This window comes from Mustela nivalis (assembly GCF_964662115.1).
Source record: "Mustela nivalis genome assembly, chromosome: X".
In the NCBI taxonomy this organism is placed as follows: Eukaryota; Metazoa; Chordata; class Mammalia; order Carnivora; family Mustelidae; genus Mustela; species Mustela nivalis.
This window is the reverse complement of record NC_139040.1, coordinates 116,479,183-116,503,086: the sequence shown is the minus strand read 5'-3', so window position 1 is coordinate 116,503,086 and position 23,904 is coordinate 116,479,183. Positions and strand designations below refer to the sequence as shown.

At 44.1% G+C, this 23,904-nt stretch overlaps 1 long non-coding RNA gene across 1 annotated transcript in view; it reads left to right on the top strand.

Annotated features, from left to right (window-relative positions):
* Window positions 1–23,904, top strand: part of LOC309856775 — a 133,466-nt gene that overhangs the window by 50,337 nt on the left and 59,225 nt on the right. Inside the window, exons 2-3 of the long non-coding RNA XR_014307341.1 lie at window positions 13,999–14,161; window positions 14,814–14,884. This is a non-coding gene — a long non-coding RNA (uncharacterized lncRNA). The remainder of the gene's footprint in view (window positions 1–13,998; window positions 14,162–14,813; window positions 14,885–23,904) is intronic.

The window sequence follows — 23,904 nt, the reverse complement described above, 5'->3', positions numbered from 1 at the left end:
TGCTATTGTACCTTATGCTTTACTTTAATTGCTCAAACTGATGTCATTTCTAGTTTTGTTCTCTCTCCTCACGAACCTTCAACTACTTTTATCTGGTTCCTTCCCCATGGAAAAGTTGCGCAATAATTGGTTGATTACAAACACATAAGATAAATAAGGCTATTTCAACATGATATACGGGTTTTTAAAAGAGCCATTTAGCGAATTTTTTAAATAACTTCATTGGAAATATACTATTTTTTCCTACATTATATGTGCTGTCTAATGGATGATAGAATGTGGAACTTGCTAAATCCCAAATACAGTGAATTTATGCCTTAGCAAAATAAAATATGTAGTAAATTAAAAGCTCCCCACAGATCGCTGAATTTGTCTGATGCCTCCGCTCTGTATTATGCTTCACATTTGACTTGGGAGACTGCAGGAAAATGTGAAGACAGCTTCTGTAACATCCAACCAGAATGTCATTTTGAAACTGAATATGGATCGTTTATAAATAAACAAAGGGAACATAGAGATTTAAAAAAAATAAAAAAACCTACCCAACTACCCTAATTAGGAAAGAGCAGAATGGCCTGAGGCAACACAATGCCATGTTATTTAGGACCTGTTCTGCTGACAGACGATTAGGCAGGCCAGGCGAGCAAGTTCTGTTCTGACTGATATTCTCCTGCTATGTGTCTATATTAGATTTAGATCGCCAGGCTGAGCCATATCCCAGAGAGATACCTGGGACCCGCAACCAGATGGCCACCCTTTCAGGAAAACCTAGACTCATCAGGCCCTACTGAATCTACAGCCAGTCACGTGTGTGTGCATGACAGTCCTGCTTGGGGAAACTGTTCTCTACAAAACAGAAAAGCTAAAGGTTAATTTTTGCTTCAGATGTTTAGAATTATGTCTGGGTTTTTTTGTTTTGTTTTGTTATTAATGAGAGGCCCTGAAGCAAGGCAAAAAGTCATGGTGCTGGGTTCTCTGCATATCAGACAGGTGACACACTAGCCTTTAAGATAGTGTGGTTCTGGGGCGCCTGGGTGGCTCAGTGGGTTAAAGCCTCTGCCTTCAGCTCAGGCCATGATCCCAGGGTCCTGGGATCAAGCCCCACATCGGGCTGTCTGCTCCACAGGGAGCCTGCTTCCTCTTCTCTCTCTCTCTGCCTGCCTCTCTGCCTACTTGAGATCTCCATCTGTCAAATAAATAAATAAATAAATAATTTTTAAGATAGTGTGGTTCCCAGAATCTGGTTCCTCGGGTCTTCACACTGTGAAGTCGCCTGGCATTTGGAAAGATCAGAAGACTCTAGAGGGACATGGGTGGCTCTTTCTGGTTTATAATAATAGCGTTGGGCACTGATTAAGTTTCACGAAGACTCTCCATCTTAGCAACAGGAGACACATTTCACCTTTCTTTGGATGACTAAGGTATGAACTGCCCCTCTCTTTCATCCTGATCTTTCAGCTTTATTTTGTTGTGCCTTTTGATGAACTCTCTCTCATCTGGGCAAAGGAAATTTCCGAGCCTCTATGGAAGTAAAAGGCATTCACTGTAAAGGTCATTCTTGGAGGAGAAGTATCAACGATGCCCAGTTCCTAAGGCAATATTTAACTTCATTTGCCATCATCGGTGAGCCATAGTTTTATCCATGGTACCCAGTTATTCAGAAGGAGAAGCCCCCTGTAAGCAATGTGGGATTTGACTGGCTCTTTTTTAAAAAATATTTATTATTTTTTTATTTCAGAGAGAGTGAGTGAGAGTGCTAGTGGGGGAAGGAACAGAGGGGGAGAATCTTCAAGCAGACTCCCCACTGAGTGTGGAGCCCAACACGGGTCTCCGTCTCAGCCCCCATGAAATCATGACCTGAGCCAAAACCAAGAGCCAGACATTTCACTGACTAAGCCACCCACACACCCCTGGTTGGCCCAGATCTCCTTTCTCTCCGTGTAGGGGAATATGTAGCCATCTGAAGATAGAAAAATTAATTTCATCTAGATTCACATTTTATATTTACTCAAGTTTGAACTCATAAAAAGTTTATTGATATGATTTAGGATGTGAAGAACTAAAATACATTCCAAATATTGATCAAAATACAGTGTAGAGAACTTTCTATCAAAATCATTGTTATGCATATTGCCTTATCTCTCTCTGTAAAATCCTGTTCCTCCTCAAAAGCACACCCTCCAGTTGGTGAATTCTTGAGCTGATTTACTTTGCAAGGTGCCAAACATGAAGATAAATTATAGTAAGTAGTGCAGCCAACTAGAAGACAGAGATATAAATGTACAAACAAGACATTTCTGTTGGAGTCTCAGGCATTCAGGAGGCTCATAATCTTCATACAAATATATAAAATGTTTTCATGAGCTTTTCTCATTTGAATCCATTCTTTCTCTTCAGTTCTTCACATCAAGCCTGCAAAAAGAAAAAAAAAGGAAGCATTAGTTTTGTTTTCATGAGATACATTTAGGGATAGCTTGAAAGTCAGTATGATAGGTGAAAGTCAAAATTGAAGACCTCATTTTCACTTGGAAACTTCATCTCTTGTTTCTGTGGATGTAACATGAACTCTGAGTAGGTATAACAATCAGTTTGGGCTTTAGTGATCTAAGTAATTCCAAACTAACTTAGGATGGCTTCCTTCTGAGAGAATTACAGTATGATGTTAACCTTATGGTTACGACTGGCAAGACCTTTGGTGCTTGTGGTAAGTTTGCAATCATGGCTCCAGTTCTCTACCCCTCCCTATAGCCATCCCATTGCCATATAACTTTTTAGTTTCCTCCTATCGTAGATAGGGTATAAATTCCTTGAGTCTGAGTTTGGCCATGAGACTTGCTTCAGCCAACAGGATGAGGCAGAAGTGATGGTTTGCCAGTTCTGACCCTGGACCTCAAGAGGTGTCACATGTGTTTGCTAACTCTCTTACACATCTGCCATTGGCCTGCCTGCTGATCCAGGAAAAGAATGAGAAACATGTGCAGCTGAGCCACCCCAGCTCATCTGCCCCAACCAAGCCCCAGCTGATACTGATGCGCCAGTGAGCCCAGCCTAAATCAGCTGAGCCATGAACTTATGATCCAGGGTAATAAATGGCTTTGTTCTAAGCCATTGGATTGAGGGGGGGGGTTGTTTATGCTCCACTGGCTAATGGATATGGTGCCATTTCTTTTAAAGTCTCTGGGAATGCAAAGATCACTTGACGTTATTTACACGTTTATTTTCCATTATTCCTGGGTGTCATTCCTTGTATCCTTTACTTAGGTGAACAGGTTGAATCTTTTCTAACAACTGGAATGCTCACATTTTTTTTATTGTCAGTGGCTGGAGAAATAAAACTACACAAACAAAGATCTCTGGCTGCCGGGGCAGACACTAGAGCTGGGGGGTCTCCCCACATCCGTTCTCAACTACCTTCACCCTTGTTTGTCTCTACTACAAAGGCTAGTGACCAAACACTCTACCTCCTGGTATCTCTTCAAAGTAGGGTTAGCCATGGGACACAGTCATGGCCAGGGAGCCCTGAGGAGAATTCAGTCACTGAGGTCTTTTAGAAAGCTTTGCTTTCCTGTGTTTTTTTCTTAGAGCCCATTGTCTCATTGAACAGTTACAGCATTGCTGCCACACAGTTTCGGTTGATATGGACCCACCTCGTTTTCTTGTGCTTCCCTTTATCACACTTTGCAGATACTGCATTTTTTTACAAACTCGAGGGTTGCAGCAACCCTGTGTTGAGCAGATGCGTTGGCGTCGTATGCCCAACAGCATCTGCTCACTTCGTGTCTCTGCCACGTTTTGGAAATTCCCACAATAGTCCAGACATTCTCATCATTCTATTTGTCAGGGCGATTTGTGATCAATGATGTTTGACATTCCTATTGTAATTGCTTCGGGGTGCCGTGTACCGTGCCCATGGAAGGGGGCAAACTTAACAAATGCTGTGTGCCTTCTGACTCTTCCACTGACCAGTCCTCCCCCTGTCTCGCTCACCTCAGACCTCCCTATTCCCTGAGACATAACCCGATGGAAATCAGGCCAGTTAATAACCTTACAGTGGCCTCGAACTGTTCGAGATAAAGGAAAAGTCCTTGGTTGAGGCAGACTTCACTCTCGTCTTGTTTTAAGAAGTGGCCACAGCCACCCCAACTTTCAGCCCGCAATGCCCTGATCTGTCAGCAGCCATCCATACCAAGGCAAGACACTCCACCAGCAAAAAGAGTACAACTTGCTGAAAGCTCGGATGATGGTTAGCAGTTTTGTAGCAATAAAGTATTTTATATAAGGCATGTATATTGGTTTTTTCGACCTAATGCTAGTCCACACTTAATGGACTGCAAAATAGTATAAACATGACTTTTATAAGTCATGTTTTGGGAAACCAAAAAGTTCATTTCAGTCACTTGATTGCAGTGGTCTGGAAGCAAACCCACAGTGTCTCCAAAGTATGCCTGTGCTCATTGCTGAGATGAAATACATAGAGGTCAAAAGGCAAAGGGAGTGGGCTCCAAGTCTAACAGCTGGCAACACTTGAACCCAGGTGTTTTGAATCCGGGGCTTTTTCCACACCTCTAACAGGGAAGTTTTGGATGTTATGCAAACCAGAGGCAGAGAGAGGGGAAGATTAATAATTATACAGCTGAAAACATGACCAACAGCAGTCAGCACAGGCTCTCATATTTCTTTAGCTTTTTTTTTTTTTTTTTTTTTTTTAAGAAACTCAGTCTTTGGTCCATGCCAGTCACCAAGAAGAAACAAGATACCAATTCCTTCCCAGTGCAGGACCTCTGGCTGAACTGCATTTTGTTGACCAGCTACTTCGCAGCCTCATCCGGGCCTTCCACCTGGTTTGTATCTGAGCACTGTCCCTCGTGCACCCCACACTCGGGGTTTGTCGGACACCTACTGCTTCTGTAACATGAGAAGAGCCCTGAGGCCTCTCCCTCTGAGCTTATAACTTTGGACTAGAGTCCCCTGGCCCCTGGCTTCTGACCATGACTCTCCACATAGCACGCTACGTGGTAATTATCTGTTCTAGGCATCCTCTCTGGCCTCTCTCGTCTTTTCTACATAGCTGTCCTGCCACGAAGCTGTCACCTCCGGGAGTGTGTGGACATGTCCTATTCATTTCCACATCCCACTGCCTATCACAGCACCTGCCCCACAGCAGGGCCCTGAGGACTGACGAGCGGGACCATCGGGGACGTGAGAACAGGAGGAGAACTAGACTTGCACTTACAGCCAAAACCACATCCATCAGCATGAGGCAGCAGGAATGAGCGAGAGACCGCGCAGGTACCCCAGGAGTGTTGATTTGATGTGCTGGGTCACTGTGGTGCTGTCACACCCGCCCTGGGACCCGGCTCCGGCCCCATCATGGGCCGCTCAAGCCATCTGACTGCTGTGGTGACTGTGCTAGGTGACATACGGCCAGTCCCTCTGGCTTAATGAGAGACCCACAACAATCTGCACTCAAAGCTGAGACATTCCTTTGGCTTCTCTGAGCAGCATGGAGGGAGTGATGAGTCATAGCAAATTGTCACTGACGCATCTTCTGTGAGGTGTGATTTCTCTCCCAGAAGTGTCCAGACTGTGAAGTGCCATCTGCAACCCAGAAATGGAAGCCATTTCTGCGACAGGCTTGATCTGGACTTTGACCACCACATATGTCCCCAGCAGATGAAATTATGGCCAGACCGAGACGTATAGGATGAACCATTTACCATAATCCTTCAGGGACCCCATGACTGGGGTCAGCTTGTAGACCTCTGATTTTGAGACAGTTTTGGAAACACAGGCAAATGTTGACCCAGTCTTCCCAGATCATCGTTGCCACTGTAAGAGAGCCAGATGGCTTAGAAAAATAAATGCGTGGAATTCTTTGTGCAACACCCTTCCCAGGGGAACTGTGCGCTTTCCCCTTCACTTGCCGTGCCCACAAGCCATGGGAAGCATGTGGAAGCTGGTGGAAGAGGGGGTCCCTGTGCCCAAATCGCTGGCCTGTGCTTCATATGGGGGTGGAGAAGCCACTGATGGTGTCAGTTCTGACCACCTAATGTGTGCTGCTTGACACAGTTACTTCACTTAATCTACAGTGTGAACTATGTTCTCCCTTCTAGAAGGAGCCAGGCAGGAGGCAGCTGATGGGACAATGGAGTCATGGCATTTGTCCTTCTGCAGACAACCCTGCCCCCCCCCCCCAGCTTTCCTTCTCCCTCCTGGGTCGCAGTGGAATCCAAGAGGACCCAGCAACCCTGGACACAGGACACTGCATATGGCTATGGTCACATATGGTCCTTCCAGCCCTGCCAAGTCCCCAAAGGACCAGAGACTCCATCCTTGGCCTTGTGGGACTCAGTGTATTCTCAGAATACCTGTCAGTTACCAGAATACCAGAATGCAGGAATTTGGAGAATTGGGGTCAGGGCTCAATTTTACAAATGGGAACAATGGGAAAGGGTCCAGAGCTGAAAGTGCTCATGCTGCAAAGCACACTTGTTTGTCGGGTTATTGGAATGCAAGTGTGTTGGGCGGCATCCCGGGCCACGCCACTTTGCTGCCTAGAGAGCAGCTGTCAGCTACTGGGCTGTGTCCTGTCCTCCTGTAGGGACATTCGTAAGAACGGTGGGGGCTATCAGGCACCCTGCTGAAAAGCCACTCTCCAGATACCCCACGCACCTTTTGTACCCAAATCAAAAAGACACGGGCCCCACTTCCTGTTTACACTTAGGAAGAACACACTTTGGTTGGTACAGGGTGATGATACCACATGTCTCCCCAGTGTCACCCTAAGTCCAGGCTGAGGAGCATGTGATGTTTACGCCTTGCCATGACCCATTTATAGCTGTGTTAGTCATAGTGACCATGGTCCCTCATACATCATTTATGAAGCAGAGTCCACTCAACACTTGTCTGCCTTTAGTCCTTTAACCAGACACTCGGGGACTGTGCAGTGATTACTTCCTCCTAGGGGGTGCTAAATCAGAGAGCCATAAACACAGTGACACTCAAAAGTCGTCAAGAGAAAGGGTGTACCTCGTACTCTGTTTGGTTCCATATGCAATCAATGGCTAACCAGGCCCCCGGTGCCAACTGGCAGAAGCTTTGGAATTGGTTAGAGGGCGTCGGTAGGGTCCTCTGAGTTGATACAGAACGTTCACACACAGTGGCCTCTGCCGATGCCCGCGTGGGGAGGAAGGGAGTACAAACTACACCCGGGGCGCTCTGGAACCTCCCGCGCCAGGGTCAGGGAGGCAGGAGGAAGTGCACCGCACTTAACTCCAAACCCAGAATTCTCTTTGATCCCAAGCAGCCACTCCTAAGGTAAAAGAAACAAAACTTGAAGTAAAAACTTTAAAAACATTTTTCTTAAACCATGAAGCATCCACCCAAATTGGCTTTTGTCCCTCAGGAAGCCTTTGGTGGAGAAAGTGAAAACTGAAAGTTTCTACCAACAACTAGTAAAAGCGGAGAAGATGAGAAAAAGCACAAACAGCAGGATTTTTTTTTTTTTTCAAAATTCTGCACCTAAAATCCAGATTCAAACAGTGTCCTGTGCTGGACATGGAGAATTTGAGTAAAGAAAAGGGAAAATGTGTGTCCAGGTTAAATCTCAGTAAAACAAGTTCAGAAGGTTTTGGGGTTTTGTTTTGTTTTGTTTTGTCTTGTTTTGTTTTTGGTTAATCCTGTTGTATTGAGAACTTGTTGTACTGGATAATCAAGCCAGAGTTGACAGCCGGCAGCTGAGACAACATTGAGCTTGTTTGAGGAGATTTTAGCAGAGAAAGGGGCCAACGAGATCAGTCACGACTGGCAGCCCCTGGTTTTGTGGTCAGTTTCTCTCCATCCAGCAGAGCACAGACCTCCCTGTTTCTAAGGGGGACAGTGACTTTCTGAAGAAACACTGACCCAAGACTTCCCACGCAAAGCACAGCTCACTAGCACCAACCGTAGGCAAAGTGATAAAACAAATGGAGTAGACTGGTATCCTATCCAAGAGATTCTCAGAGGTTCCAAAGATGGCGACCCCCTTTTGTGTTGTTTAGGCCTGAGCATTCAAGGCCTAGAGACAATGGTGCTTGCATCAGAAATATCCAACATCCTCTTTAGAAACATCTGGCAACAGATCTATGGCAGTCACAAGTTCTGGAACATCCAAATGGTAAACCAATTACTTGACATAAGGTTAACAGAACCAATAAAATAAATCTACTGCTCTCTGTCTCTCTCTTCTAAGGTGCCCTGTAAAACATATTGCCATGGAGATGAGCTTAGAGCTGACTGACCTTTTTTGTTTGTTTTTGTGGTAACTAATGATGGTACCAAGAGGTCCAAGGACTCAGTATTCAAATAAAAACCTAGCATTTGATGTTCTGTCAGGCAAAGATAGAACTACAAAGCTTTAAAACTTTTTGAAGATGAGCAGAACTAGAATTGCTCCTCATTTTAGAAATTAGGAAATTAAAATCCAGAGGGTTTGAATCACTGGTCCAAAATCACACAAACTAATTAATGGCTGGTCCAGGATTAAAAAGCCTGTCTGGAGCTCTTTCCCCAGTGCTAAAACTCTTTTTCAAAACTCATATAAAATGGGCACAAGTCATCTGTATGTATTGATGGTATTCGAGACACCTTGCAGGAACAACTGATACAAAGAAATACGTCTGTAGTGTATCAATAATTAGACTTAAACGTTCTTGTACTTGTTCTAATGGACACCAAAATACAGCTTAAAAAATATTTCTTGCCTTCTCAGAATTTAGCAGTATTTCTTTTTTAATATTTTTTTGTCGAGTAAATGCACAAATCTTAAGGGAACAGCCTGATGGATGTTTTTCTATGTATGTGTGTATACCATGTATGACTTTTATTTGTACATAGCTTTTCAACACTACTGGATCTGCCAGCATATCCTCAAAGGTTGGTTGGTTTGTTGGTTTATTTGAGAAATACAAGTTCCAAGAGACAATAAAACAAGTTTCACTTTTGAAAGAAAAGGAAAGGAAGAGAAAAAAAAAAAAACTTGCCATGGTCAGATAAATGGAAAAAGACTGGGTTAAAAACAAAGATAAAGCATTTTCTAAGTTTGACGGTGGCTCAGAGCTTTATTTTCTTTCATTTTTTAATTTAAACTCTAATTAGTTAACATACAGTGCAATATTAGTTTCAGGAGTAGAACTCCGTGATTTATCACTTACGTACAACACCCAGTGCTCATCACAAGTGCCCTCTTTAATCCCCATCACCCAGCTAGCCTAGCCCATACCCTACCCCTCTCCTTCCAGCAACCCTTGGTTTGTTTTCTATGATTAAGAGTCCTTATGGCTTGTTTCACTCTCCTGTTGTTCCCCTTTCCCATATGTTCATCTATTTTTTTTTCTTAAACTCCACATATGAGTGAGATCAAATTGTATGCCTTTCTCTGACTGACTGACTTACTTCGCTTAGAATAATACACCCTAGCTCCATCTGCGTCATTGCAAATGGCAAGATTTCATTCTTTTTGATGGCTGCATAGTATCCCATTGTATATATCCACCACACCTTCTTTATGCATTCATCAGTCAATAGACATTTGGGCATTCTCCATAGATTGTCTATTGTTGTTGATAATGCTGCTATCGACATCAGGGTGCATGTATCCCTTTGAATCTGTATTTTTATATCTTTTGGGTAAATACTGAGTAGTGAAATTGCTGGATTGTAGAGTAGCTCTATTTTTAACTTTTTGAGGAACCTCCATACTGTTCTCCAGAGTGGCTGTACCTACTTGCATTCCCACCAACAGTGTAAGAGGGTTCCCCTCTCTCCGCATCCTGGCCAACACCTGTTATTTGTTGTGTTGTTAATTTTAGCCATCCTGACTGGTGTGAGGTGGTATCTCATCATGGTTTGGATTTGTATTTCCCTAAAGATGAGTGATGTTGGGCATCTTGTCATGTGTCTGTTAGCCATCTGGATGTCTTTGGAAAAGTGTCTCATCATGTCTTCTGCCCATTTCTTAACTGGATTATTTGGTTTGGGGGTGTTGAGTTTAATAAGTTCTTTTTAGATTTTGGATACTAACTAGATTGCTTTGAGTAGTATAGATGTTTAAAAATGTTTGTTCTTCCAACCCATGAGCATGGAACACTTTCCCATTTCTTTGTGTCAGGTTCAATTTCTTCCATAAGTGTTCTAGAGTTTACAGAGTACATACAGATCTTTTATCTTCAGAACTTTAAATATGACAGATGTATATTGTGTGTTTCGGGTGGTGGGGATGACACCATGTAGTGTTTTCAAAATTGACTTTGTTACTGAATCATTCTTCTGGTTTTCTAATGTTTGTATTCTTTTTTCATTAATCATTCATTAATTCACAAATAGTGTCTGTAGTATTTCATCAAGTGGACACCCTAGAGTTTACTTAATCATAATCCTATTAATGGGTATTTGGGTTTTTAATCAGTTTTGCTATCATAAATGAACAAAGCTTTTTCCACATGAACATTTTCTTTAGGATGGCTTCCATCAAGGCCTAACTGGGCTGGGGGAGATAGAAATTTGTCATGGCTGGAACTTTATTTACTAAGCCCCACACCTTCATTGTGTAGGCTAGTGGGGTGCCTCCTATACAGAAGACTCTCAGTATCTATGGAAGGAATAAGCAGGCGTCTGTTTCATGATCATTTTCCCACTCCTCTTGGTGAATATTATAAGAGGAAAATTGGTAACTCTTTTTTCATGGAACATCCCTTTGATTACTAGCAAGGCTGCACATTTCCTCATGCTTCTCTAATTATACATCCACTTTTGTGAATTGTGAGTTCATTTCCTTTATCTGTTTATCTATTAAGGTGTTAGTGTTTTGCTTCCCAATTTTCATGGGCTCTTTATATAATTGCACATTTCATGCAAAACAATTTTCTTGATAGAGCTTGCTATTTAACGTTTGGATTTTTTTCAAGTACAGACATTTTTTTTTAAATTAGTAAGATTTTGAAAGATGATTCTGCTGGCTCTTCTTTTTTTAATTAAAGTTTTAAAAGTTTTTTTTATTTGAGTGTAGTTGCCACACGATGTCACATTAGCTTCAAGTGTACAACGTATGCGATTGGACAAGTCTATCCATTATGCTATGCTCACAAGTGTAGCTCCTGTCTGCCACCAGACAGCGCTATGACAGTACCACTGACTATATGGCTTTTACTTCTTTAAGAAGTTACCTAGGGAAGGTTAAACCAGTGCCTTCATTTTCTTTCCCCCAAATTATTCCAGCCATGATTTTAAGTTGGTTACAGCCAGACCCTACCTTTTGAAACCATCATTAAAGGACTTGAATTCTATCATCTTAAAAGGGGTAAGAGGTCAAAAAAGAAGGATATTCATGGGAAGGAAAGAAGCATCCCTTTGGAGATGTAAGGTCACATTTATAGGCTTTTGGAAATCACTCCCAAAGCTGTAGGGCAGGTTGTTTTTAAACTACCCAGAACAAGAAGCATAAACTTGGCTGCAAGTTAGAATCTCATGGAGAGGTTTTTTTAAAAATCCCAAGGCCCCAGGGGCGCCTGGGTGGCTCAGTGGGTTAAAGCCTCTGCCTCCGGCTCAGGTCATGATCTCAGGGTCCTGGGATCGAGCCCCGCCATCAGGCTCTCTGCTCCGCAGAGAGCCTGCTTCCCTCTCTCTCTCTGCCTGCCTCTCTGTCTACTTGTGATCTCTCTCTCTGTCAAATAAATAAAACCTTTAAAATACATATATATATTATGAACATCAGCCTCTCGTGCTTAGGCAGGGTTGAGAACCACTGGCCTAGAAGGGCTTCTCAGTCTTAATGTCCATAGGAAGCACCCAGGGATCCAGTTAAACTGCAGATTCTGACTCAGGAGGTCTGGGGTGGGGCCTCGGTTGTGTATTTCTAGCAGCCTTCCGAGAGATGCCGTTACTTTCGGTCTGTGGACTACACTTTGAGAACCCAGGCTCTAGAAGAGTCCTTCTCAATGTGTGGGGTGGTGTTTTGCCCCCGCCCATGGCCATGTGGCAATATGTAGAGACATTCTTGGTTCCGATGTCCAGAAGGAGGAGGTGTCCCTGGCATCTGGTGGGTAGAGTCCAGGGACGCTCTAATTATCCTCCAGGGCCTGGAAAACCCCCACCCGGAAGAGTCATCCTGCCCAAATGTGAATATTGCTGAGGTTGAGAAACGCTTCTGTGAAAGAAAATGATCCCAAACCTGAGCTGGGACAGCTGGGTGCTCTGGTGTGACGAGTCGTCCCTTCTGGTGCATTTCTGATAAAACATAAGAATGATTTTCTGATCAACTTTAATTAGATTAAGAGCCCTTCCTGGGAAATTAACTTACCTACCTCACTAAATTAGCCTTGTAACAGGGTTTAATGACCACTCCTACCTGGTCTAACAGGGTTACCTAACCACATTATTTCCTATTACTAGCCTTTTGAAGCCTCTTTAAGCAACTTTGTTTTTGTTTGTTTTATTGAAGTTTGGTGGACGCCCAGTGTTACATTAGTTTCAGGTGGGCAGAATAGTGTTTCAACAAGTCTCTGTGCTATGCTGTGCTCACAGGTGTAGCTAGCGTCTGTCATCGTGCAATGCCTACAGTACCACTGATTCTGTTCCCTGGGCTGTACCTTCATCCCCGTGACTTATGCAGCTCATGACTGGAAGCCTGTATCTCCTCCTCCTCTTCTTTAAACAACTTTGAAATAAAGCTTTGACATGTACTTGCAATCAGTTCATCAGAGGAGGGGTCCACACCCTTTTGCCTTGCCAGCCACCAGAATGGTTCCCAGGTGGGACCCTGTTTAAATGCTCAGCTAATGCTTACCGAGTACCTACTGTGGAGACATTTTAGCGTAGACTCTGCCTTCAAATCCCGGCTCTCCTGCTTCCTAGCTGCGTCTCCTTGGGCAGGTGTTCTTTTGAAGTGCAGGAAACTAATAGTATCAAGCGTATAGGGTTGTCGGGAGCATAACTTATTAAAGCATTTAGCAGAGTGCCTCCCATGTAGCAAAAGAAGGGAAAAAAAAGCTCACAAGTCCCACAAAAAAGCTTCTAAGTCAACACCTCCCTTCCTCCCCTTTGCCTTCCAAGCAAGATTCAGTCTTTGTCATCCTGGCTTGAAGCTCGTTGTGGTGCCGATGGTTGGTGGAAGTCTGAGTGGCTGGAGTGGAGAATTGAAACAAGTGTCCTGAGTTGAAATTTCAGAAAAAAGAACAGCTGGGGCAGTCAGTGGATAATTGGGTTTCAGGGAAATAATGAAGAGATAGTGGGGTAAGAGGTCTGAAGGGTAAAGGGATCTTGGGCTGATCACGAATCAAGTCAAGAGACTTTTTGGGCTAGTTCTACCATGTGTTTTACAATGTAAATCCTGCTTAGATGAAATCTGCATTCATTTTTGAGGCCATTTTTGGCAACCAATTTATGCTTCTTTCAGATGTGGCTTGGGGCTTAAATGTGCTTAAATGGTCTTAAGGTGGACACTAAAATGCCTGGCTTTAATTTGATTACATCATACGTGAGAAGAGGTATTAGGCACTGTGGCTACCCTAGGGGACACGTTATTCCCATTCAAGAAACTGAACGTCTAGAAGGACAGTCATAATAAAATAAATGGTAGTCGCTGTGGGTGCTCTCCAGTTAAGAGGCCATGGAAGGGCCTTTCAGAAAGTCTATTTCAACTGAGACTCAATGAGGAGTAGGAGGCAGCCAGTAATGGGTATGGGAGAAAGACTTGAGAAGAATATTCTGAGCATGTGTAGCAGCCTCGTGTCAGCATGGCACCTCCATGAACTGGGAGAAGTTCGCTAGGGTTGGAGCAAGGAATGCTCTGAGCGGAACCGAAATGCAAGATGGGGAAAAACTGGTGAGTATGAGCCAGTTCACGCGGGCCCTGGGGGTAGTGGGGAGCCATTGAAGGATGTTCAGCAGGCAGTGACATATCACTTTTCTGATTTTTCTTTTTTCTTTTCTTTTCTTTTATTTTTAAACGTCTGTTGACTGCAGGGCTCTGGCAACTAAAAACAAGTGAGAAAAGGCTTTGAGAACTGAAGTGCACAGGTCACTTTGACAGCTGTGGGCCATTAATGCTCCAGTTGTTCGGTGAGGTCACCTGTGTGACAGCAGCAAGAATGGCGGGTGAATGGAGTTTTGCAAACCTTCTTTCAAGGTGAGGAGAGGGGTCAAACATGTCAGAACCTCCTAGCACTTGTCCAAGGGCTCTTGCCTTAGGATTGAGGAAGGAGGCACTTCGCCATTAACAAAGGCCCAAGTGCTCCTCAGTGAAGCTGAAGCATTTCAGCTCCAGATGCAAGACTTTCATCAAGGGCTTAGGAAAATTCCCATAGGTCACACAAGCATTACTCGGAGAACTAAATACGAAACAAATCGCAAGTGACCACAGACTGCTGGGCAGGCACTGGGAACTAATACCAAGCTCTCACCTGTCAGTTCGCAGTATTTTGTGGGTTAGGAAGAATGTGAGCTTAAATAGAGCAGAAATGGACAGTCTCTCCAATCCCAAGGCTTAATTTATTGAATAGGGGAAATAAGCCTTGGGAAGGAGACAGATCTGCTCCTAACGATTTAACCATTAATGAAGCCCTGCTATAAATGGAACTCAGGAGAGAAGGTAGCGTGGCAGAGGGCAAAGGAGTGGGCCCCATTAGACAAAATAGGTCAGGCAGGGAGAGAGTCGTCCTGTCTCCTGACTAGTTACGGTGATCAGAGATGACAGGCCTTGTCATTTTTTAACTGATAGAAAAGGAACAGAGAATAAAGAAAAGGTTTCTTTCTTGTTGTCTTTCTTGTTTCACCCTCAGAAATCAAAAGAAAGAGCAGGGAAACATCATAATATGGAAATAAGCCGAGGAGTGAGAACAGCATGCAAAAGGTAAAATTTATTCTTCGAACACTGGATTTTTAGTTGTCTTCTGGATTTGCCTTCCCTTAGAGGTTCTGCTTTTTTTCTCCCTCCTTCTGGAGCACTTCCTCCCTAATGACTCAAGGAAGTGAAGAAAAACCTTCCCTGAGTGCTTGGAATATACACTTGGCTTATACATTGTCTGGTTTCTGAAGGCTTCCTCTGTTAAAACATCAGGGAAACTGGCTTCACATTTGGAAAAAATCTTTCCAATCTTCCCAAAGATAAACAACATTTGGTGTTTTAAATAAATACAAGAAACTGTGGGTGGTAAGGATCGGTGGGGTTGAAAGAAAAACAAATATTGAAATGTTAAGGCTACGTGACTTTGGGCAAACCTCACTTCTCTGGACCTCAGTGTTCTCATTGGTTTAAAAAAAACAGACATTAGGAGAAGGAAGGGAAAAATTAAGCGGGGGAGGTCAGAGGGGGAGACGAACCATGAGAGACTGTAGACTCCAGGAATCAAACTGAAGGTTTTAGAGGAAAGTGGGTTAGAAGACGGGTGAGCCCAGTGATGAGTATTAAGGAGGGCATGCATTGCATGGAGCACTGGGTGTTATCCGCAAACAATGAATCATGGAACACTACATCAAAAACTAATGATGTACTGTATGGTGACTAACATAACATAATAAAAAAGTTATAAAAAGAAGGATGCTATTGCAGGCATCCTCCCAGATGGCCCCCAGTAAATCTTGCCTCCTGGTAGTCATACCCGTACGTAGTCCCATCCAATACTGAACAGGACTGACATGGGTAATCAGTGCCATAACAGAAATGACAGAGTGTGACTTCTAAGGATAGGTCATAAAAACCACTGCGGTTCCACCTTGCTGTCTCTTGGATTACTTGCTCTGGGGGAAGCCAGCCACCGTGTTGTGAGGGCACAAAAGCAGCCCACTGGTAAGGTCCACATGGGAAAGCACCAAGGTCTTCTGATAACAGTCATCACCCATTAACCAGTGGCATGAGTACACCATCTTGTTAGTGGATCTTTCAGTCTTTGTTAAGACTTTAGAGGATTGTGGTCCCAGCTGACATTTTGACTGCAACCTCATGAGGGACTTCAGACCAAAACCACCCAGCTCATCCACTTCTAAATCTCTGACCCCCAGAAACTCTGATATAATATTTATTATTGTTTTAAGCTGCTGGGTTTGGAGTAATTTGTTATGCAGCAATAGATAATACAGTTGCCCAATAGCCAGATTGTGGAAAGAGCCCAAATGTCCATCAACTGATGAACGGAGAAAGAAGTGGTATATATCTATAATGGAATATTACTCATCCATCAAAAAGAATGAAATCTTGCCATTTGCAATGATATGGTTGGAGCTAGAGTGTATTATGCTAAGTGAAATAAGTCAGGCAGAGAAAAGACAAATACCATATGATTTCACTCATATGTGGAATTAAAAAAAATAAAACAAAGAACGGGAAAGAGAGAGGAAAACCAAGAAGCAGACTCTTAACTCTAGAGAGCAAACTGCTGGCTACCAGAGGAAAGGTCGGTGGGGGAGATGGGTGAGACAGGTGATGCGGATGAAGGAGGGCCCTTATCGTGATGAGCACCAGGTGATGTATGGAAGTGCTGAGTCACTGAATTCTATACCTGAAACTAATATGGCACTGTATGTTGACTAGTTGGAATTTAAACACACACACGCACACACGCGCACACACACACACACACACACACATATACATATGTAATACAGTTGCTGTAAGCCAAGTCCAGCTCTTGTATTTTATGTATCAATGAATAGGTGTTACTGGTGGGAAGCACACAAAACGGCACTTATGTCAAAAACCAGATCCTTAGCCACAGGAACATACTGCTTTGAGCATTTCTGAAATGTTCAGCAGCCAGACATTAGAGACCTGGTATCTTGAGAACTCATGGATTCAATTTTGTGGGCACAGGCCAGCTGACTGATCTTGAACCAAAGCTTATAAGACAACTCTTTAGCACTCAAAGATTAGTGCTTTGCACATCATACCAAAAAACATAACCCCCTTGTATTATGTTTACACCCAAAGACTGAGCAAGTTAAAAGAAACTCCAATTGAATGGGACTTCCTTGGACTCTCCTCTTAATGAGTCACTCCAAAGGGTGCAACTGGGATTATTTGGAGAGAACAGCAACCTAGCAGTTTTTAGAGTGAGATGGATTGGGACAGGCCTTAAAAGTTGCTGAATTCACAGTGAAACCCAAGTGACTCTCCAGTGTAGGGGACATATCCAGAAAGCAGGGAGTATAGAGAGGACCTACTGGGCTGGATTGGACTAAGTGACACTGATGGTCCCCTGACCTATGAGAATATGGCTGGCTAAATACACATTACAATACTGACAAGGCACACAGCACACTCACTAGAGGGGATGAGATTGTCTTCAATATGGGTATTGCCCTGGGCTCAATGGCATCCTGGATAACACTATCTCTTCCACATGTCCTACCCCAAACAGAAGCTGTGGCTCACCATTGGATCGCCCTATGAATAAGTGTACATCTGTGCTCCAGGCCTTTCCAACAATGCTTGGCTATATCCCACACCTAGGGACTTTCATCCTAGCAACCAACCAAAGAAATACTTTCCTAAGCAAGAAACATTTCATTTTGGCTTGTCCTGGGAAGAACTGAGAAACATTCTCTAACTCAGTCCTTCTGACCCAAGCTGCACATTAGACTCACCTTATGTGCTTGTGAAATATACTCCTCCCTCAAAGAGTTCATCAGGTTGGTTTAGGTGATTAGTTCATTGGGTTAGTTAGTTTAATCTAGGTGATGTTGGGTGCAGCCCACACTGAGGACCTCAGGTCTAACTGCATCCAGCAATTCACTGCTGCCTGATTCAAAGACTATGATAACTAGAATAAAAACAACTGATTCCCACCCAAAGCCCAAGACCTGGGCACTCAGTTGTTCAGAAAGAAACTGGCTTCTGTTCTTATGTCATATTTGACATAAAATTTCTTTTCAGTCAGCCAAGTAGCTGTGATCCTGGTCATGTCTTGTGTTGGACTTGAAAAGTGTTCAAATTTGGAATCTCTTTTGGGTTTTCTTTCTACTTCCTGGATAGCCCTGACAGTATACCTAAGTGAAGATTATCAAACCCGGCTTTTTGGTCTCTGCATATATTTGAAACATGACAAGGCCTTCCTTAGAAATATTTCTATAGAGATTGGAAAAATGATTTTTCCTCTTTCTTCCCAATCACTGCATCCAGGGATGTCTTTGTAATATTTCTTACAACCTCATGTGAATGTAGGATTATCTCACTGTAAAAAGTTTTAAAAGGAAACCACATGGTAGGCAGGATTTCGCCTGTGGGCCCTAGTTTGCCAACAGTTGGATTGTAACAGTGTCTAATGGTTACAGAAATTAACGCTGAATCAGGTTAAGTGACTGGTAGGTGAGTTGATGCCACTGGAAGAATTCTCCATCCATTATATTAGGGTATTGATATGTTGGAAGACTACATAAATTTAAAGAAGTCATAAACAGCATTTATTACATTGGTATATTAAAAAAAAATTTTTCCTTCTGAATTTACACAACACATTTCACGTCCATGGCACTTATCCTATCTGCCACATGGGGAGTTAACCTGGGGTAAAAGGTTAAGAGCCAGATAGAATCTTGCTCACCCCTTTGTCTAGTTGGACTACCTTGGGGGAAGTCACATAACCTGTCTGTGCCTCAGGTTTGTCACCTGCAAAATGGAGCTCTTACGTATACTCACTCATTTAAGAATCACAAGGTAAAATAGCTGGCACAGTGCCTGACCTTCAGAAGCACTGTCATAAACATTAATGATTGCTGCTACATAGATGCTTTGTGTATCGAAATTTCAGCAAAGAAGTTTGACGAAGTTTCTCACTATACCTTTGGATACTAGCTATAAAACTGTGGACCCGATGATGGGTTAGGTAGAGATTTCGAATGACTAGGCCTAAACAGTCTTGGTTAGTGGCTCTAGGTCAGTGGTTCTCAAATTGTGGTCCCCAAACCAGCAGCAGCAGCCCACAGGAACTTGTCAGAAATGCAGATTCTCATACCTACCCGAGACCTACTGAATCACAAACTCTGGGTGTGGGGCCCAGCAGTTTGAGTTTCAGGAAGCCCTCTGTGTGAAGCCGACACCAGAGAAAGCGAGAATCTGCTGGAGGCCCATCTAAAGGGTTTCCGTTGCCACAGACCACAGGATGCTGTCCTTGGTGCTGGCTGGTCCCCACTCTCCTCAAGATCTCAGTTTAAAGAAAGGGATGAGCTTGCTTCTTAAATTGACGCATCAGATGCACAAAGCCAGCCTGGAAGGATAACAACACCACTGGACGCTAGAATATGGACCTGAAAAGATGTCAGTCAGCTGGGAGTGCCAGCCGAACTTTACAAAGTCATTTTAATTTTTAATGGAGATAGCTTTATTTTCACCTATCTCAAGTTTTTAACTCAAGTTTCTTGGCATTTTAACTCCTACATGTTTGGTGAAGCTGTCAGTAGTGACGTGGGAATCCAGGCCCTGTGTTCCTCATTAGCACCGTGGCCAGCGCTGCAAGATCGTGATGGGCTGACCACGAGTGCGGGAGCAAAGCCCTGCCTGCCGTCTCTTGACATTTTGTAATCTGATCACATCATGAGAAAGGGTGCCACCCACGAGGGAAAATGGGGTCTGGAGTCAAGTGTGAAAGATTGGTAGTGAGATGGTGAGGAGATTCAGGGGGCACACTGCCATTTGCCGTCCGTGCTGCTCTCCAAACTCTCTCGGCGAATTTGTGTTCTCTGAACCATGAGCTCCTCTACCCACGTACAGGGAGTCCCTGTCAGCCAGGGGCTCTGAAACCAGCTGGGTTGGTGGTGTGGCCCATTCCTGGCAGTGGAAGCAGATCTATAATTGGTCCATAATTGAATTGGATTTGGCTCAGAATGATTCCCAGGCTCTCTCTCCCCTGACAGATAACCAGCAGTAAACTTCATATGTGATTCTGCTGGGAATCCAGGATGCCATTTCTTGGCTGATGGTGACAATGGAGAGCTTTCTGGGAGAGTTTACCTTTAGGGGGATGATTTCAGGGTTTCTTAAACTGGAGTCTTCCCCGGGGCCAATTGTTTGTCACCTGGTCTTTCTGAAATGAAGACATTTCAACCTGATTTTCAAATGTGTGTGTGCATGTGTGTGATGTGATGTGATGTGATGTTTATATGTATACAATATGGGGCGGGTGTGATGTTTATATGTATACAATATGGGGCACCTGGCTGGCTCAGTCAGTCGAGCATGCTGCTCTTGATCTTAGGGTCATGAGTTCAAGTCCCACATTGGGCATGCAGCCTACTTTTAAAAAATTAAAGAAATAAAATGAAGGATACAATATGATCGTTTAAAATGAGACAGCAAGAAAACCATACATAGAGATGAAAGTTCAGATAGTACATTTCCTTTGAGTTATATTTATAGATAGAAGTAGATAGATTAATCCTAGCTCTCTTTTCATGTCCATGAGAAAAATTCTCCTGCCTATAACCAGAGCCATTGCCTGTTCAGTTCTGGCCCGTGGTGTGGGTTGTAACTAACCCTTCTTTGGCACCTGCTGGGGACTGTGTGGTAATCCTACTTTCCTGATTAAAAGAGATCACACCCATTTTTATAAATGCACTTAGCTAGGCTTGGTTAATAACTGGTCTTAAACTTTCTCTGGAAGGAGATGATGACACATCCCATAGTCTTCTACCCTATGAGAAGTTGGAAGTCACATGAGAAGGACCTGCAAATTCAGTGCCCTGCCTGTCTCACCAACTGTTGTGAGCCTCACAAGAGAACACAGAAGCACTTTGGAATTCTTAAAATCAAATGCAAAGGCTTGTTAATATTATTGCTACTATTAGCCTCTCGTTAAAATATGTGATTTCATTTTTGCTATTAAACTCCAAACAAGCCTCCTGATGCACCTCCCTCCCCCGTAAGTGGCCTATTCACAGTGGCTGAGTTTGGCTCCTGTGTTTGTTAATGTCTGCCTGCTTATTTCACTCTTATTGCAAAGTCAACATTACTTAATGATCAAGTTAAATAATGTCAGGAAGAGGGAGAGAACACTCCTGGAGAGTAAGAATAGGTGCAAGTTGGATGTGAATGGGGCAAAAGCCAGGACAGGATGTCATAGAGAAGACACCCAGGGCACTTTCTGGATGTTTAGATTCAAACGGATCTTGTTTTTTGTTTCTAAACCAGACTCCAACCGTACATAGTCTGTGCACCAAAGATTCCTAAAAAGATGAGATGCCTCTTTTTTGGCCATCAAGCCCGTTCGAAATGCTCCATAAAATGGTGTCTCAAATGCATTGTTTCCCTGTTCCTTGATAGTAGAATGGCAGCTTGACCTTCCGAATGTTTCTTACACTGATTTTCTAAGGGGAAAAGTCTGAAATTACGAACCAGATGTATTTGCTGCTTAAAAATGGTTGGGGGGTGGGGATGGAAATCCCTTCAAGTCTCCAAAACAAAATGAAAGTGCTCGAGTGAAATGTTTGTAATTTTACTGCCCAGAAAAGGGCTTGGGAAGCTGGAGCTGCTGCAGGTTTTGAAAAATGGGGCTGCAGTGCCTCCTCCAGGAGAAGGAGTGTCCGTGCAGCTTAGAACGTTTGAACATTTCAAGCTCAGATGATGCAGGGTAGGCGGCAGCTAAGAAAGAGAGCCTCTTGGAGACTTCCACGGGGGCTATGGTGAGCACCTTTGAGTCACAGCCAATGAGTGGGATTTCACTGTCAGTGAGCTCTTTCTTATTCCCTGGCAAAAGATGCAATTCAGTGTTTCTCAGCCTCAGCGCGACTAATGTTTCTTGTGGGGAGCCACCCTGGACAGCAGTGTGGGACGGTCAGTGGCATCCCTGACCTCAACCCAATAGACGCCAATAGTATCTCCCCTGAGGTGTGACAAACAAACATTTCTCCAAACGTTGCAAAATGTCCATAGGGTAGGGAGCAAAATCACACCTGTGAGGTAGCTACTTTTCCTTCTTTTTCAGACAAAGACACAGAGCAATTACCCAAATCACAGACCAAGCAAAGCTGGGACCTCGACCTACACTCGAGTCACCTCTAACATGTTTGCTCTTCAACCTCCTTTCAGTAGAATGTCTGTTTTCCACCTCCTCTCTAGAATCTTCATCACCAACATCCAAAGCCTGTGTCTTTTCTTCATTCATGCTTAGGTTCCCTCTGTCATCGTCACCCACCTGCCCCATAAGCTCCTGGAGGGCCCCTGCCTTGTAGGACCTTCCTCCGACAGCGCTACCTGGCCTATAGTAAGTGCCTGGATGTTCACTTACTAAATTCATGAATCATTCCAGTACTTTCCACCTTCCCACTGAAATCCAGTTCATGCTGTTAACTTACATTATGAAGAAAAATGTTAATTCAGCCAAAGTAAATTCCAAGTAACCCACGTACAAAATTATTAAAAGATGAAATGTAATTGAGTCTAAATAAATGGATATTTGAATACCCAGAATTTAATAAACCTGTTCGGTAAGTTCTCAAAAATTAATCACTGCCTCTGGAACTAAAGGGCAGCCATGATCCCTATCATCTGCGTCCAGAATCGGGGGCGAGATGAGAGCTAGGCAGTGCGCCGTGTGTATCCCTTGCTGAGGATTAGCCTGTGCCTGCTACATGTCAGGGCAGGTCTTCTGGGGAGGTAGGGAGGAAGGGCCACCATCCTTTCTACAGAAGGCAGCCCATGACGCTGGGGCAGTGCGACCCGCTTGCTTTCTGCTGTCTTTCCAGCAGTCAAGATGAACTGTTCCGAGCAGCCTTTCTGCCACCGGCCTGGACAAAAGTGACTCCAATCTGTCGACTGCTTAATAGAAATTTCCCTCCCCGAGAAGCCAATTGAGGGACCCTGCCTGGGATGAAAGCAGCCACCACCTCGCCATCTGCATAAAGCCCTAAACCAGAGGGTGTGGAATGATCAGTTCCCAGGCAGGGAGCGGTGGCGAGGGAGTACGAGGGAAATGTGCAAGTCTTGATTTGCTCCTCGTGATGTGATTGCTTCTCCTTCTCAAATGCCACAACGTGTGCAGGGAGTTAAAACGAGCAGTGTTGTCACGATGCAGCCAAGCCTGATTAGACAGCCTGGAATTCACTTCCCCAGTTTTTCTGTGTGGGCTGCACACAGCGGGAGAGGGAACGAGAGAAAAGCCTTCAGGGGTAGGAGCCGGCTGCCTACCGATGACACAAAGATGCCTGCCAAGCCCTCGCTCATCCCCAGAGAGGAGCGAAGGCGGCCTCTGCGGAGGCCTGGTGTTCCTCTGGGGCCATGTTGTCAGCACCGAGCCGGCGCCGTGTCAGCCCCAGCATGGCCACGGTCCCTGCCGTTCCAACCCCTTCTCCTTTCCTTGTCCACTCCTTCCCTTCGCCTTTCTCTCCATTTCTCTCTTTCATGCTCTCTCTGATATTTATGGGTATTAACCCTTCCACTTTTTCAAGACCTTTAAGAAGAGCGCATTGTTATTGTGCTCCTCGGCCGCGTTCTGCGCCTTCACCTGAAGCCTGGTAGACAGTCGGATTCGTATTTGAGTTGACAACACTGATATCCTCTGCACTTGGCACATGCTTTGTGCTTAATGAATGCTTGTGGAATGAATGAATGCATGCATGAATGAATGAATGAACAAAGGAACGAACGAATAAAGCAACGTGTCAGAGTTACAGTGTCACCTCTTTGTGAAGGTGACAGTTTCTGCAGTCTCTTTAGCCTTTGCTTGTTTTACTCCGACCTAACACAGTGAAATATTTGCAAAGCCTGGAAGATACAACTAAGAGAACATGTTAAAAGAATGAAGTTGGTGGGGCACCTGGGTGGCTCAGTGGGTTAAAGCCTGTGCCCCCAGCTCAGATCATGATCTCAGGGTCCTGGGATCAAGCTGTGCGCGTGGGCTCGCTGCTCAGCGGGGAGCCTGCTTCCCCCACCCCCCACCTGCCTCC